The 14190-nt window shown below is 40.7% G+C and overlaps 1 protein-coding gene across 9 annotated transcripts in view; it reads left to right on the top strand.

The window, feature by feature from the left end:
* The window catches only part of cobl (cordon-bleu WH2 repeat protein), a 294795-nt gene that overhangs the window by 50129 nt on the left and 230476 nt on the right, over positions 1-14190 (top strand). The gene's annotated exons all lie outside the window — the stretch shown is intronic.

Below are 14190 nucleotides of genomic sequence, written 5' to 3'. Positions count from 1 at the left end.
GGAAACCAAGGCACCCCAAGGAAGCCAACAAGGTAACTAAGATAACATAGAAACTCCATGCAGACAGCATACATGGTCAGAAATGAACATGGGTCTCCAATGTTACAAACATAGATAACTAAGACGTCAAGTTTGCAACAAGCTTTATGGTGACAAACCAAGTAACCCTGGGATGTACTGTGGAGCACGTTATGGATCAGATTTTTCTCAAATATTTACAAGGTGAAGAATCTTTGCTATAATTGTTTAACATCCCCATTAAATAAGGAAAATTAATGTTCATGCAATCAAGACCACATGCTCACCCATGAATATGTCAATGAAATATCATATATAGGAACAAGTAGTCCAATTCCAGCCTGAGAAAGGACCTGGACCCACTACAATTTGCCTATCGCCACAATATGTCTACAGTGGTTGCAATCTCATCGGCTCTTCACACAGCCTTGGATCACATGGACAATACAAATACCTATGTCAGGATGCTGTTTATTGGCAATAGCTAAACCTATAACACAATCATTCCGACAGTTCTGATCCAAAAGCATCAAGGGATCAGAAGTGGAAGGAGTGAGCGATTTAAAGTTCCTGGGTGGCAACATCTCTGAGGATCTATCCTGGGCTCAACATATGGACGCAGTTACAAAGAACAGCGGCTATATTTCATCTGGAGTTTGAGGAGATATGGTATTTTACCAAAGACACTCACAAATTTCTACAGATGTACTGCAGAGAGCATACTAACTGGCTGTATCGCCATCTGGTATGGCGGGGTGACGGGGGGTGGGGGGAACTGCACAGGATCGAAATAAGCTGCTGAAAATTGTAAAAACTCACTGAGCTACGTCATGGGCACCAGCCTCCCCAGCACCCAGGACATCTTCAAGGAGTGATGCCTTAAAAAGACCATAAGACATAGGAGCAGAATTAGGCCATTTGGCCCATTAGCTTTGTTCCGTCATTCAATCATGGCAGATTCTTTTTCCCCTCCTCAACCCCATTCCCCAGCCTTCTCCCCGTAACCTTTGATGCTGCGGCCAATCAAGAACCTATCAAGCTCTGCCTTAAATACAACCAACAACCTGGCCTCCACAGCTGCCTGTGGTAACAAATTCCACAAAATCACCACCCTCTGGCTAAAGAAATTTCTCCGCATCTCTGTTTAAGTTGATGCCCCACTATCCTGAGGCTGTGCCCTCTTGTTCTAGACTCCCCCACCATGGGAAACATCCTTTCCACATCTACTCTATCTAGGCCTTTCAACAGTTGAAAAGTTTCAATGAGATCCCCCCTCATCCTTCTAAATTCTAGCCAGTACAGACCCAGAACCATCAAATATTCCTCGTATGATAACCCTTTCATTCCCAGAATCATCCTTGTGAACCTCCTCTGACCCTCTCCAATGCCAGCACGTTTTCTCAGCTGAGGAGCTCAAAACTGTTCATAATGCTCAAGGTGAGGCTTCACCAGTGCCTTATAAAGCCTCAGCATCACATCCCTGCTCTTGTATTCTGGACCTCTTGAAATGAATGCGAACATTGTACTTGCCTTCCTCAACACCAACTTTACCTGCAAGTTAACCTTTAGGGTCTTCTGCACAAGGACTCCCAAGTCCCTTTGCATCTCAGCTTTTAGAAATTTCTCCCCCTTTAGAAAATAGTCTGCATATTAATCTCTACTACCAAAGTTCATGACTATGCATTTTCCAACATTATATTTGATTTGCCACTTTCTTGCCCATTCTCCTAATCTGTCTAAGTCCTTCTGCAGCCTACCTGTTTCCTCAACACTACCTGCCCCTCCACCAATCTTTGTATCATCTGCAAACTTGGCAATAAAGCCATCTACTTCATCATCTAAATCGTTGATACACAGCATAAAAAGAAGTGGTCCCATCACTGATGCCTGTGGAACACCACTGGTCACTGACAGCCAACCAATAAAGGATCCTTTTATTCCCAGTCACTGCCTCCTACCAATCAGCCAATGCTCTAACCATGCTAGTGACTTTCCTGTAATACTATGGGCTCTTAAGTTGATAAGCAGCGTCATGTGTAGCACCTTGTCAAAGGCCTTCTGAAAGTCCTAATATGCAACATGCACTGCATTCCCTTTATCCTACGTGTAATCTCATCAAAAAATTCCAACTGGTTTGTCAGGCAAGAATTTCCCTTAAGGAAACTATGCTGGCTTTGTCCTATCTCATTTTGTGTCTCCATAACGTCATCCTTAACAATTGACTTCAACATCTTCCCAACCACTGAGGTCAGGCTAGCTGGTCTGTAATTTCTTTTCTGCTGCCTTCCTCCTTTCTTACTTGTATTCTGCGTACACTCTGTTCTAGAACACTCTCCAGGGCCCTACTGTTCATTTTGAAAATCCTGTTCTAGTTTGATTTCTCAAAACGCCATACTTCTGCTTATCTAAACTAAATTGCACTTGCTAATCATTTTCCCACTTTCCTATCTAATTAAGATACTGTTGCATTCCTGAAAGTATTCTTCACTGTCTATAATACCTAATATTTTAGTGTCATCTGCCAACTCAGAAATTCTGCTTTGTACATTCTCATCTAAGTCATTCATATTGATGACAAACAACAATGGGTCCAGCACCAACACATGCCACACACCACTAGTCTTGGGCTTCCAGTCAAACAATCCTACACCATCAACCTTTGCCCCCTACCATTCAACCATTTCTATGTCCTGGCTCTCCTTGGACTTCATGTGATTTAACCTTCTGGTGGAGCCTACTTTGTGAAACCACATCTTTGCTGAAGTCCATACAGACCACATTTATTGCCCTATCCTCAATGACCTTGATATTTCTTTAAAAAAAAATCAACAAATTTGTGAGACTTTCCTTAATATACAAACCAGTTCACTTGAAAAATTTTGTACCAGAATTTTGTAAACTCTCTTTTAAATCCACTTTGTAGAACTACCTTCTGGAACATGCAAACTTTTAGATTTTTAGATCAGGATTTTCTTGTCTAAGAAGAGCTGGAGATAGATATTCATCCATTCAGGCAGCATATGTAAAGAGAGGTGAAATGTTTCAGGTTGTGAACAGATAATGTGAATATTAAATTTTCAGCCAGAGGAAATTTATTACAAGAATTACAAGTCTGAGCCATGATGTTTACCTTATCTCCTTTCCAAGCCGGAGAGCAGAATGAAGTAGCAGGGCAAGCCAAACACAGACAGATGCAAAATGCTAAAATTAAGATTTTTTTTAATCAGAAGTGAATACCCATTATTGTTTTTCCTCAATTTCAGGTCTATGTTTCTGGTTGATGCTGGAACTCCTTTTCCATTTGTAATAATAAGCTGAAAAATATTCCCATGCCAAAATAATATCCCTTTCCCATGACAACCATCCAGTGGCCCTGATCTCACACATCATGAAAACCCTAGAGAGGCTGGTCCTGGCTCACCTCTAACCCCTGGTCATGTCAGCACTTGATCCCTTATAGTTTGCCTACCAGAAGCACATTGGATTTGATGATGCTGTCTTCTACCTGCTGAACAGAGCCTACTCCCATTTGAATAAGCAGGGCAGCACTGTGAGTATCATGTTGTTTGATTTCTCAAGTGCCTTCAGTACCATACAGCCCTTATTGCTGGGCAAAAAGCTCCATTCATTGCTGGATGGTACTTCCATTGTATGCTGAATAATGGACTACCTGATTGACAGACCACAGTTTATGCAGCTTCAGAGCTGTGTGGCAGACATGGCTATGATCCGCACCGAGGCCCCTTCCTGTTTATCATGTATACCTTGGACTTTAGTTACAACACTGCAATTCTCTGATGACTCAGCAGTAGTTGGGTGTGTAATGGGAGGATGGATACAGGACCTTGGTGGAGGACTTTGTCAAATGATGCAAGCTGAATCATCTGCAGCTCAACAGTAATAAGATAAAGAAGATGCTGATGGACTTTAGGAAGACTAAGCCTGCATTGCTGCCTGTTACTATTGATGGTGAGGATGTGGATGTGGTGAGGACCAGAGTCACCTCTACTTCATGAGGAGACTGAACTATTTTGGAGTATGCAGGCCGCTCCTTCACATGTTCTACCAGTCTGTAGTTGCCAGAACAATCTTCTATGTGGTGGCGTGCTAGGGCAATAGCGTCAACACAGATTGATGATGGAGGAAGAGATCTGCTCTCAGAATGAGGCTTTTCATTCCAGAACAAAGGAGATGTCCTCATATTTCAATGAAAGGGGCTTCCCTTTTTCCACCGTCAACGCTGCCCTCAATCGCATCTCTTCCATTTCACACACAGCTGCTCTCACCCCGGTCTCCCGCCACCCTACGAGGCATAGGGTTCCTCTTGTCCTCACCTACCAGCCCACCAGCCTCTGCATCCAACAGATAATTCTCTGGAACTTCAGCCATTTCCAATGGGATCCTACCACCAATCACATCTCTCCCACCCCGCCCCCCCCACTTTCTGCTTTCCACAGGGATTGCTCCCTACGTGACTCCCTTGTCCATTCGTCTCTCCCACACTGATCTCCCTCCTGCTATTTATCCTTGCAAGTGGAACAAGTGCTACACCTGCCCCTACTCCTCCTTCCTCACTACCATTCAAGGCCCAAATATTCCTTTCAAGTGAGGCAGCACTTTACCTGTGTATGTAGGGGTCACATACTGTGCTCGGTGCTCCTGGTGTGGCCTCCTATATATCGGAGCGATCCGATGAAGATTGCAAGACCGCTTCAACGAGCACCTATGCTCGGTCCGCCAGAAGAAGTGTAATCTCCCGGTGGCCACCCATTTTAATTCTACTTCCCATGCCCATTCTGATATGTCAATACGTGGCTTCCTCTATTGTCATGATGAGGCCACACTCAGGTTGGAGGAACAACAGCATATATTCCGTTTGGGTAGCCTCCAACCTGATGGCATAAACATTGATTTCTCGAAATTCCAGTGATTCCCCCCCCCCCCTCCATTTCTCACCATTTCCTCTTCCCTCTCTCACCTTATGTCCTTCCCTGCCCATCATCTTCCTCTGGTGCTCCTTCCATTCCCAGTCCTGCTGAAGGGTCTCGGCCCAAAACATCGAGTGTACTCTTTTCCATAGGTGCTGCCTGGCCTGCTGAGTTCCTCCAGTATTTTTTGTTATTAGCAACATGAATGCTGTGGGAGATGTTGATGAAAGGCGAATAAAATTTTAATGTATCAAAATATGAGATAAACTCTGAACGCTGCCAATTTTCTGTACAAGCTGAAGTGTTCAATTGTATGGAATTGTTGAATTTTGTGAATTTGGAAGCTTTTAACGTGCCATGGTAAAGATGAAATGCTGTACCCCAAATGTGTGTTGGTTTTGTTGGAAGATGAAGTCAAAATGGTAGTGGGACAGAAAGTTCCTGTGACATACAACTGAAAGTTGCTTTCACAACTGAAAGCAGAACAAGTGTCACACCTGCCCCTTCACCTCCTCCCTCACTACCGACCATTCAGTGCCCAGCCGAGCACCTATGCTCCATCTGCCCGAAAAAGCAGGTTCTCCTTGCCACCCATTTCAGTTCTATGTCCCATTCCCATTAAGGCATGTCAGTCCATGGCCTCCTCTGCTGCAGCAATGAGGTCACACTCAGGTTGAAGAGGCAACACCTTATATTCCATTTGGGTAGCCTCCAACCTTTTGGCCTGAACATCGATTTCTCAAACTTCTGGTAATTGCATCCCCCCACCCCCTTCACCATTCTCCACTCCTGTTTCCCTCTCAACTTATCTCCTTACCTTCCCATCATCTCCCTCTGGTGCTCCTCCTCCTTCCCTTACTTCCCTCGTCTTCTATTCTGTCCTATCAGATCCCTGCCTCCTCCAGTCCTTTATCTCTTTAACCAATCAACTTCCCAGCTCTTTACTTTGCCCCTCCCTCTCTGCCAGTTTCACCTATCACCTGTCACATTGTACCACCTCTCCCCTCCCCTACCTTCTTACTCTGACTTCTTCTCTTTCTTTTCAGTCTTGATGAATGGCCTCAGCCCAAAATGTTGACTGTTTACTCTTTTCCATAGATGTTGCCTGGCCTGCTGAGTTCCTCCAGCATTTTGTGTGTGTCACTGTGGATTTCCAGCATCTGCAGATTTTCTCGTATTACTGAAAGGTTAATTTTATTTTTGCATACTAAACCAAAAATACTCTACATAGCTCTCACCCACATCATGAGTACAGTATACTTAATCTGAAGAACAAGTGAATCACTGCTTTTCATTGGAATATGTGGAGTTCAATTGCAAAATCTGCCATTTTTCCAACTCCTTTCCCAAAGTCCCAAACATTTGTCAATTTATCTTGCTGTGCTGGACGTTCATGATGTTGCTCATGGAAAATTTTACAGTTATATGCTTGTGACTTTGTGTAGCAATGAGGCAAAAAAAGGCTTTTTAATACAATACAATTTATGCTGACATTTTCAGTAATATCCAAAGTGAAAACTTGTCCAAGTTGGATTAAATTCATATTTTTCTTTTTTAATTACCTATGCACTTTTCCAAGGTTAGAAGCATTTGGAAGGTGGCTTCTCAAAGCAATTTTTCCTCCATGCAACATGAAGAAAAGGAAAGGGCTATTCTCAATGTAATGAAATGTGCTGTCTTTTATTTAAAATCCTGGACAACCATCCACAGCAGTATCCACCCGCGTAACAGCTAAATTTAAACATACCGTCACTCCTTTATTTATTAAAGCTGGATAAGCTGAGGGAAACTATGCTAAGGCCAGTTGGCTCAGGTTTATTTTTGGCTTCATTTATGCTACAATGCTTGAAGCCAAACACAATAAACGACAGCTATCAGTGTGCTTCATATCTACTGTGCTGAGCTCTGCAGCAGCACTGACTGCTGGTATTCTCAATAGAACCATTTTCCCTTACACAAAAATGGAAAACGTTGGAAATACTCAGCAGATCAGGCAGTTCCTATAGAAAGAGGAGTAGGAGCAGAGATAATATTTCACATTGAAGACCTTTCATCAGTGTTGTGCATACTTAATGAACGTGGTCAGCATCTTTTAGTTCCAGTAATGTCTCAAGGCACTTTATCGGGTTATTTTAAATCAAAAACAGATCAGACTTGGAGTTTCAGCAGGATCTGCACATATAAATATCCTATATCTACACATATAGAAGAAGTGGCATTGATGGATGGAAGGGTTGAGAAACTTAAGCATATGATTTTTTATGAAATGGAATTGAATTGAAGCTTAAAGTTGATTACTTGTACTGTTCAATGCTTTGTACTTCTGTGTGCATACTATAATGCTTATTTGAAATATATAGTAATCCTGTCATTACATAAGTAATGAATAATTGATACCTCCTTTCTGGAATTGATTCCCTTAAATTCAGTTACCACACAGTACAGACAGAAAAACCTCGTTTCAACAGGTGGCCTGATCTGTTGCAAAGAATTTATTGTTGGAAGATCGATTTGATACGAACCTCATATTGTCAGGACCATAGAATGTTGGAGTATTATGTTTGTTTTGGGCGTGAGATCACACATTTTCACTTCAGCGTTATCAAAAATATCAATAATAAGCCCCCTCTGAGATATCTCTAAGGATCATTCTGTCCAGCTGCTAAGGTTTTCCACCTCAGTAACAACTTTACATACAGATGCAAATTTGCTTTTGTTCTGAACTACTAAACATTTGCATGAATTTAGATGTAGGATCCATTATGGATGTTTACATGTCTCTCTGGGAGCATCATGCTGCAAGAGTATCTAGGTTTCCCCTGAGGTTATAAGTATCAGGTCTCATAAGTACTCTGATGTTCTTTGATATTTTTATGTTAATGTTTGTACATCACTGCCCTAGACTCAACCCTTTTATGGTTGGCTGCTGGTGACTAATGCAGTTCTGCAGGGGACAGTGTTAGGACCGCATCGTTTCACATTATATATCAACGATTTTGATGATAGCTTTATGGCTAGATTTGCAGACAATGCAAAAGATAGGTGGAGGAGCTAGTAGTGTTAGGAAGCAGGGAGTCTGCAGAAGGACTAAAGACACTAGCAAGGATATGGCAAAACAGCATTAATAGAGTTCCTGGGGGCAATTCAGAAGCTACAGGATAGATAAATTCCAAGGATGAAGTATTCTGAAGGAAGGATGAGGCAATGGTGGCTGACGAGGGAAGTCAAATACAGCGTAAAAACGAGAGAGGGCATATTATTAGCGAAAATTAGTGAGAAATTAGAGAATTGGGAGGCTTTTAGAAACCAACATAAAGGCAAATCAAAAAGGGAAATGAAGAGAAAAGATTAAATATGAAGGTAAGCTAGTCATTAATATAAAAAAGAAGATACCAAAAGTTTTTTCAGATATATTAAGAGCGGGGAGAGTGGATATTAGACTGCTGGAGAGGTAGTAATGGAGGACCAAAAATAGAAGACTAACTTAATAAGTGTTTTTTGTCAGTCTTCACTTTGGAAGAATCTAGCAATAAGCAGAAATTCGAGAGTGTCGGGGGAATGGAAGTGAGTGCCACAGCTATTACTATGAAGAAGATATTTAGGAAGTTGAAAGGTCTGAAGATAGTTAAGTCTCCTGGACCAGATAGACTACGCTGCAGGGTTCTGACAGAGGTGGCTGAAAAGATTGTAGAGGCATTGGTAATGATCTTCATAAATCACCAGAATCTGGGATGGTTTGGTAGGACTAGAAAATTTCAAATGTTACTCTACTCTTTAAGAAGGGAGGGAGGCAGAAGATAGGAAATTATAGACCTGTTAGCCTGACTTCACCTCCAAGAGGACCACAACCTTGTCTTCGGGTTTTGAGGCTTGCATGCATTAATGTCCCAGAGAGCTATGGTGACTGAAGTCAGGGCCTTGTTCTTTGGCTGTTGGTAGGGTCCCCCATGCCAAACAGGTCAAAGGGTCCACCGTCCTCCAGGTTTGGGCATTCAGCTCATAACAACCCTGACTGGTAAAAAAAACGTTTGTTATGGGAACAGCAATGAAGAATCCTTCTATATCTGTGTGTGGCTGTAAGGACTGACAGAGATGGAGGACATTCATTGCTGCCCTGAATGCCAGTGTCATAATGGGCATACAGATAAGAGCCTGGCTTAAGTGGTTGGGAAGACGTTGAAGTTCATTATTTAAGGATGAGTTTTCAAGGTACATGGAAGCGCGTGATAAAATAGGCCAAAGTCAGCATGGTTTCCTCAAGGGAAAATCTTGCCTGACAAATCTGTTGGAATTCCTTTAGGAAGTAACAGGCAGGGTAGACAAAGGAGAGTCAGTGGATGTTGTTCACTTAGATTTTCAGAAAATAGCATGGATAGAAGATTGGTTGACTGGCAGATGGCAAAGAGTCGGAATAAACAGGCTCTATTCTAATGATATTGTACATGGCTCAGTGTTGGGACCACTGCTTTTCAAATTATATGTCTGTGATTATGATGAAGGAATTGATGACATTGTAACCATGTTCACGGATTATATGAAGATAGGTGGAGAAGCAGGTAGTGTTGAAGAAGCAGGGGGTCTGTTGAAGAGTTTGGACAGATTGGGAGAAGAAATGGCAGATGGAATATAGTGTTGGGAGTATATGGTCATGCGCTTTGGTAGAAGGAATAAAGGTGTAGACTATTTTCTAAATGGGGAGAAAATTCAAAAATCAGAGATGCATAGGGACTTGGGAGCCCTCCTGTAGGATTTTCTAAAAATCAACTTGCAGATTGAGTCAGTGGTAAGGAAGTCAAATATAATGTTAGCAGTCATTTTGAGAACAGGAGAATTTAAGAGGCTTCATAAGGCATTGGTCAGATTGCTCTTGGAGTATTGTGAGCAGTTTTGTGCCCCTTAACTAAGCAGAGATGTGCCGGCAGTGAAGAGGGTCCAGGGGAGGGTTGTACAAATGAATTTAGCAGTTAGAGGGTTAACATATGAAGAATGTTTGTTGGCTCTGGACCTGTACTCACTGGAGTTTAGAAGAATGAGGGGTGATTTCATTGAAACCTTTCGAATATTGAAACACATTGAGAGAGTGGATGTGGAGAGGATGTTTCCTATAGTGGGAGTGTCTAGGACCAGAGTCACAGCCTCAAAATAGAAGGATGTCCCTTTAGAACAGAGATGAGGAGGAATTTCTTTAGCCAGAAAGTGGTGATTCTGTGGAGTCCAAGTCATTGGGTATATTCAAGGCAGAGCTTGAAGGGTTCTTGATTAGTAATGGTATCAAAGATTACAGTGAGAAGGCGAAAGAATGTGATGAAGGGAGATACTGTTGCAATGTATAAAAAGCATTTGAACAAGTACTGTGATGGGAAAGAAATAGAGCAGTGGTTCCAAATGTTTTTTATGCCATGGAGCTATACCATTAACCGAGAGGCCCGTGGACCGCAAGTTGGGAACCCCTGGTGTAGAGGGATATGCACCTATTGCAAGTACCTTTAGATTAGTATTGGTTTGCATCATTGTTAGTAAGGACAAGGTGGGCTGTGAAAGACCCTTTCCTGTGACCAGTGAGATTTGAGCATAAACCTAAGCTGATGCTCTATTAGAGTACAGTGGACGTACTGTCTTGGCATAGGTAATACTTATGTGACAATAAATTATCTACTATCTGTAAAAGATTTCTTGGCACTCTTTCAATACAGCTCTATACTGCCGTGCATTGTTTATCTTTAACTCAGCCTTATTAAAAGAACAGAACTCTCTTATCATTTCCACGTAGAAAGCTATCACCGAAACCTACGGTCTGGCTACAGCATTTTTGACATTATGGTATGTGACTAAGCTGCAAAAAATTTCCCTGGCTGTAAGGCATGTCTATTGATATGAAAGTCATTATGTAGACAAGTTTTTTTCCCCACTGTTTTAACCACATTAGTTATTTTTGTGAACATCTCCCAATATCCTTCTGTTGTTAGAACCATTATGGCTATTCCCAGGTTAGTTTTGGCACACTGTATCATTGCATAGATGCTGGCCTTTCCAAAATGTGGAATATTTTTAGCTGTTTTGAATCATTTCCTTACAAACACTGTATTGTTCAATCAATTATGAACATTATTAGTTGAGTATTCATAGAAAGAATCCCTATTACTGATTCAAAAAGGTTACATCAACAAATCAAGAATATCACTGGTAAAAAGCTCCTCTGTTCTCCAGGTGGATGTTTGAAAGCAAAGGGCAGTACCATTATCATGGAAAAAGATGAGATTATGAACAGATGGACTGAGTATATTCAGGATTGTTTGAAGAGGATCGAGGCAAAAAACCAGAAATTAAGAAAAACATTGAAGGTCCAAGTATTTTAAAATCTGAAGTTCGTAATGCAATAAATAAGATGAAGAAAGGAAAGGCAGCAGGTCCTGATGAATTAGTAATAGAACACATTATCGCCCTTGAAGATTATGGAATTGAAAAACTTACCAATTTAATCAATGACATTTCTGAGACTGGAATAATACCAGAATAGATGAAAAAAAAAGTATTTATCACTCTTCCTGAGAAAGTTGGAGCAATGGAATGTGAATTACATAGGACCATAAGTTTAATGAGTCATATCACCAAGATACTTCTACGAATTTTGATGACAAGAGGTAAAAGTAAGATACAAGCTGAAATAGGCAAAGAACAATGTGGTTTTGTGAAAGACAAAGGTACAAGAAATGCAATATTGATGTTAAGGATACTATCAGAACGAGCTATTCAAGTGCATAAAGATTTGTTTGTTTGCTTTATCGACTACACAAAAGTATTTGATAAAGTGAAGCACAATAAGTTATTTGAAAGATTACAGAAAACTCTAGATCTAGATTCAAAAGACCTCCGCCTAATCAGAAATCTGTACTGGGAACAAACTGCTGCTGTAAGAATAGAGGGAAAAGTGAGTCAGTTTACGAAAATCAAGAGCAGCGTTAGACAAGGGTGTGTTTTCTCCCCGATATATTTAATGTGTATAGTGAAACAATATTACAAAAATTAAGAGACGTCTTGGGAATCAAAGTTGGCAGTGAAAACATCAATAATTTCAGATATGCAGATGACACTGTGTTAATTGCAAATACGGAGGAAGAACTACAAAACTTAATTGATATTATTGTTTTGAAGAAAGTGCAAAAATGGGTCAATTGCAAAAAGACAGAATGTATGGTGATATCCAAAAAGAAGGAGAATCCTATCTGCAGGCTGTGAATAAATGGGGAAGACATAAAACAAGTACAGAACTTTTGCTACTTAGGAAGCTGGGTGACATCAGATGGCAGGTGCGACTTGGACATCAAAAGAAGAATAGGGATGACAAAAGACACCTTTACAAGAATGAAGAGTACACTGACCAATACTAAACTAGGCATGACAACTTGCCTCAGAGTACTGAAATACTGCGTTTATCCAGTTACGTTATATGACTCAGAATGTTGGACAATATTTAGTAACATGAGGAAACAAATTGTAGCAGCAGAAATGTGGTTTTTGAGGAGGATGCAAAGAATATCATGGATGAAATAAATATCTAACGAGGATGTCATGGGCAGAGCAAACACAAAAAGAGAAATAATCTATGAGATCATGAAAAGGCAACGTAACTTCATTGGACATGTGATTAGGAACGGTAATTATGGGAAAGATTGAAGGGAAGAAAGCAAGAGAAAGACAAAGACAAATGATGATGGAGACAGCAGCCAGAGAACTGGAAAGGAATATCAATGAATGGATCCACTTGACCCAAAACAGGAGTGTGTGGGCCATGGCAGTCAAAGCTCAAACTGGGCATGGCACCTGATGAAGATGATGATAATTCATGCACTATTTAGTTATTTAACGATCCCTTGAAGCTGAAGTTTTTCCAGATGCCTTCAAAATTGCAGCTGTCAAACCCCTCCTTAAAAAGCCAAATGTTGAAAATGAAGTACTAGCTAATTACAGGCCTTCCTTTCCTGGGCAGGATTCTTCAAAAAGTCATTTTCAACCAACTCAGCAATGTTTCTGAATGACAGCAATATTCTAGAAACGTTTCAGTTAGGTTTTAGAGCAAACCACAACATGGAGACAGCCCTAGTCAAAACTGTCAGTGACTTTAGGCTCAGCACTGATGCCAACAGGGCCTAAGTTTTAATCCTTCTGGTCTAAGTGCTGCCTTCACCACAGTTGACCACAACATTCGCCTAGATTGCCTTGAGAACTGGGTTGGCCCTTAATTTTTTTTTCACTTCTATATCTTAGAGAGAAATTTTTTTGTCTGTCTTGGAGACCAGTTTGCTAGGAGATACAATGTACCTCTTGGTGTTGCAGGGAAATTGTCTTGGTCTCCTACTCTTTTTCTAATACATGCTTCCCTTACAAGACATCATTAGAGAGCATAAACTTGATTTCCATAGTTATGCAGAAGACACACAACTGTATATCTCATTTGAGCCTGATGATGATAACACCCTATCTTCTCTGACTTCTTGTAAGGCTGCAGTAAACAAATGGATGAGCAATAATTTCCTAAAAATAAATGAAGATAAAACTGAAATACTTTTTAGCTGGTCTTAAAGCCAAAAGAGATAAACTTCTTGATAAACTTGGGCATTTGGCTCCTCTTGTAAAATCAGAAGTAACAAGCCTGATTGTTATCCTTGATTCAGATTTGAATTTGAAATCCCACATAAAGTATTTTTACATTTAAGAAATATTGCAAAGGTACGTCCATTTCTGTCACATAATGATATTGAAAAACTAACTCGTGCCTTTATATCAAATAGACTAGATTACTGCAATGCACTTTTTACATGGCCTTCCAAAGCATTCTATTGACAAACTTCAACTCATTCAGAACACAGCTGCTAGACTTTTAACTAAAACCAGGATAAGGAAGCATATCACTCCCAACCTAACTGCTCTGCATTAGCTTCCTCTATCTTATAGAATTGATTTTGAAGTTCTCTTACTTGTTTTTAAAGCTTTCAATGGTCTGGGACTGGAGTACATCACACAGAATCACTCTCGCTTTATAATCCTGCTCAAGCTCTCAGGTCTTCTTCTGCCGGTGTCTTAAATTTAAACAATCTCCCTCAAAGATAATTGGCAGGTCAGTTTTCTGGAACTACATATCTAAACTGTGGAACTCAATACATAAAACTAATAGGGATGCAGACTCAGTTGACACCTTTAAATGCCGGCTCAAAACTTAATTTATTTAAACTTGCTTTTAACAAAC

This window comes from Mobula hypostoma, chromosome 3 (assembly GCF_963921235.1).
Source record: "Mobula hypostoma chromosome 3, sMobHyp1.1, whole genome shotgun sequence".
Lineage (NCBI taxonomy): Eukaryota > Metazoa > Chordata > Chondrichthyes > Myliobatiformes > Myliobatidae > Mobula > Mobula hypostoma.
The sequence above is the reverse complement of the archived record's forward strand: the minus strand, read 5'-3'. Positions and strand labels throughout refer to the sequence as shown.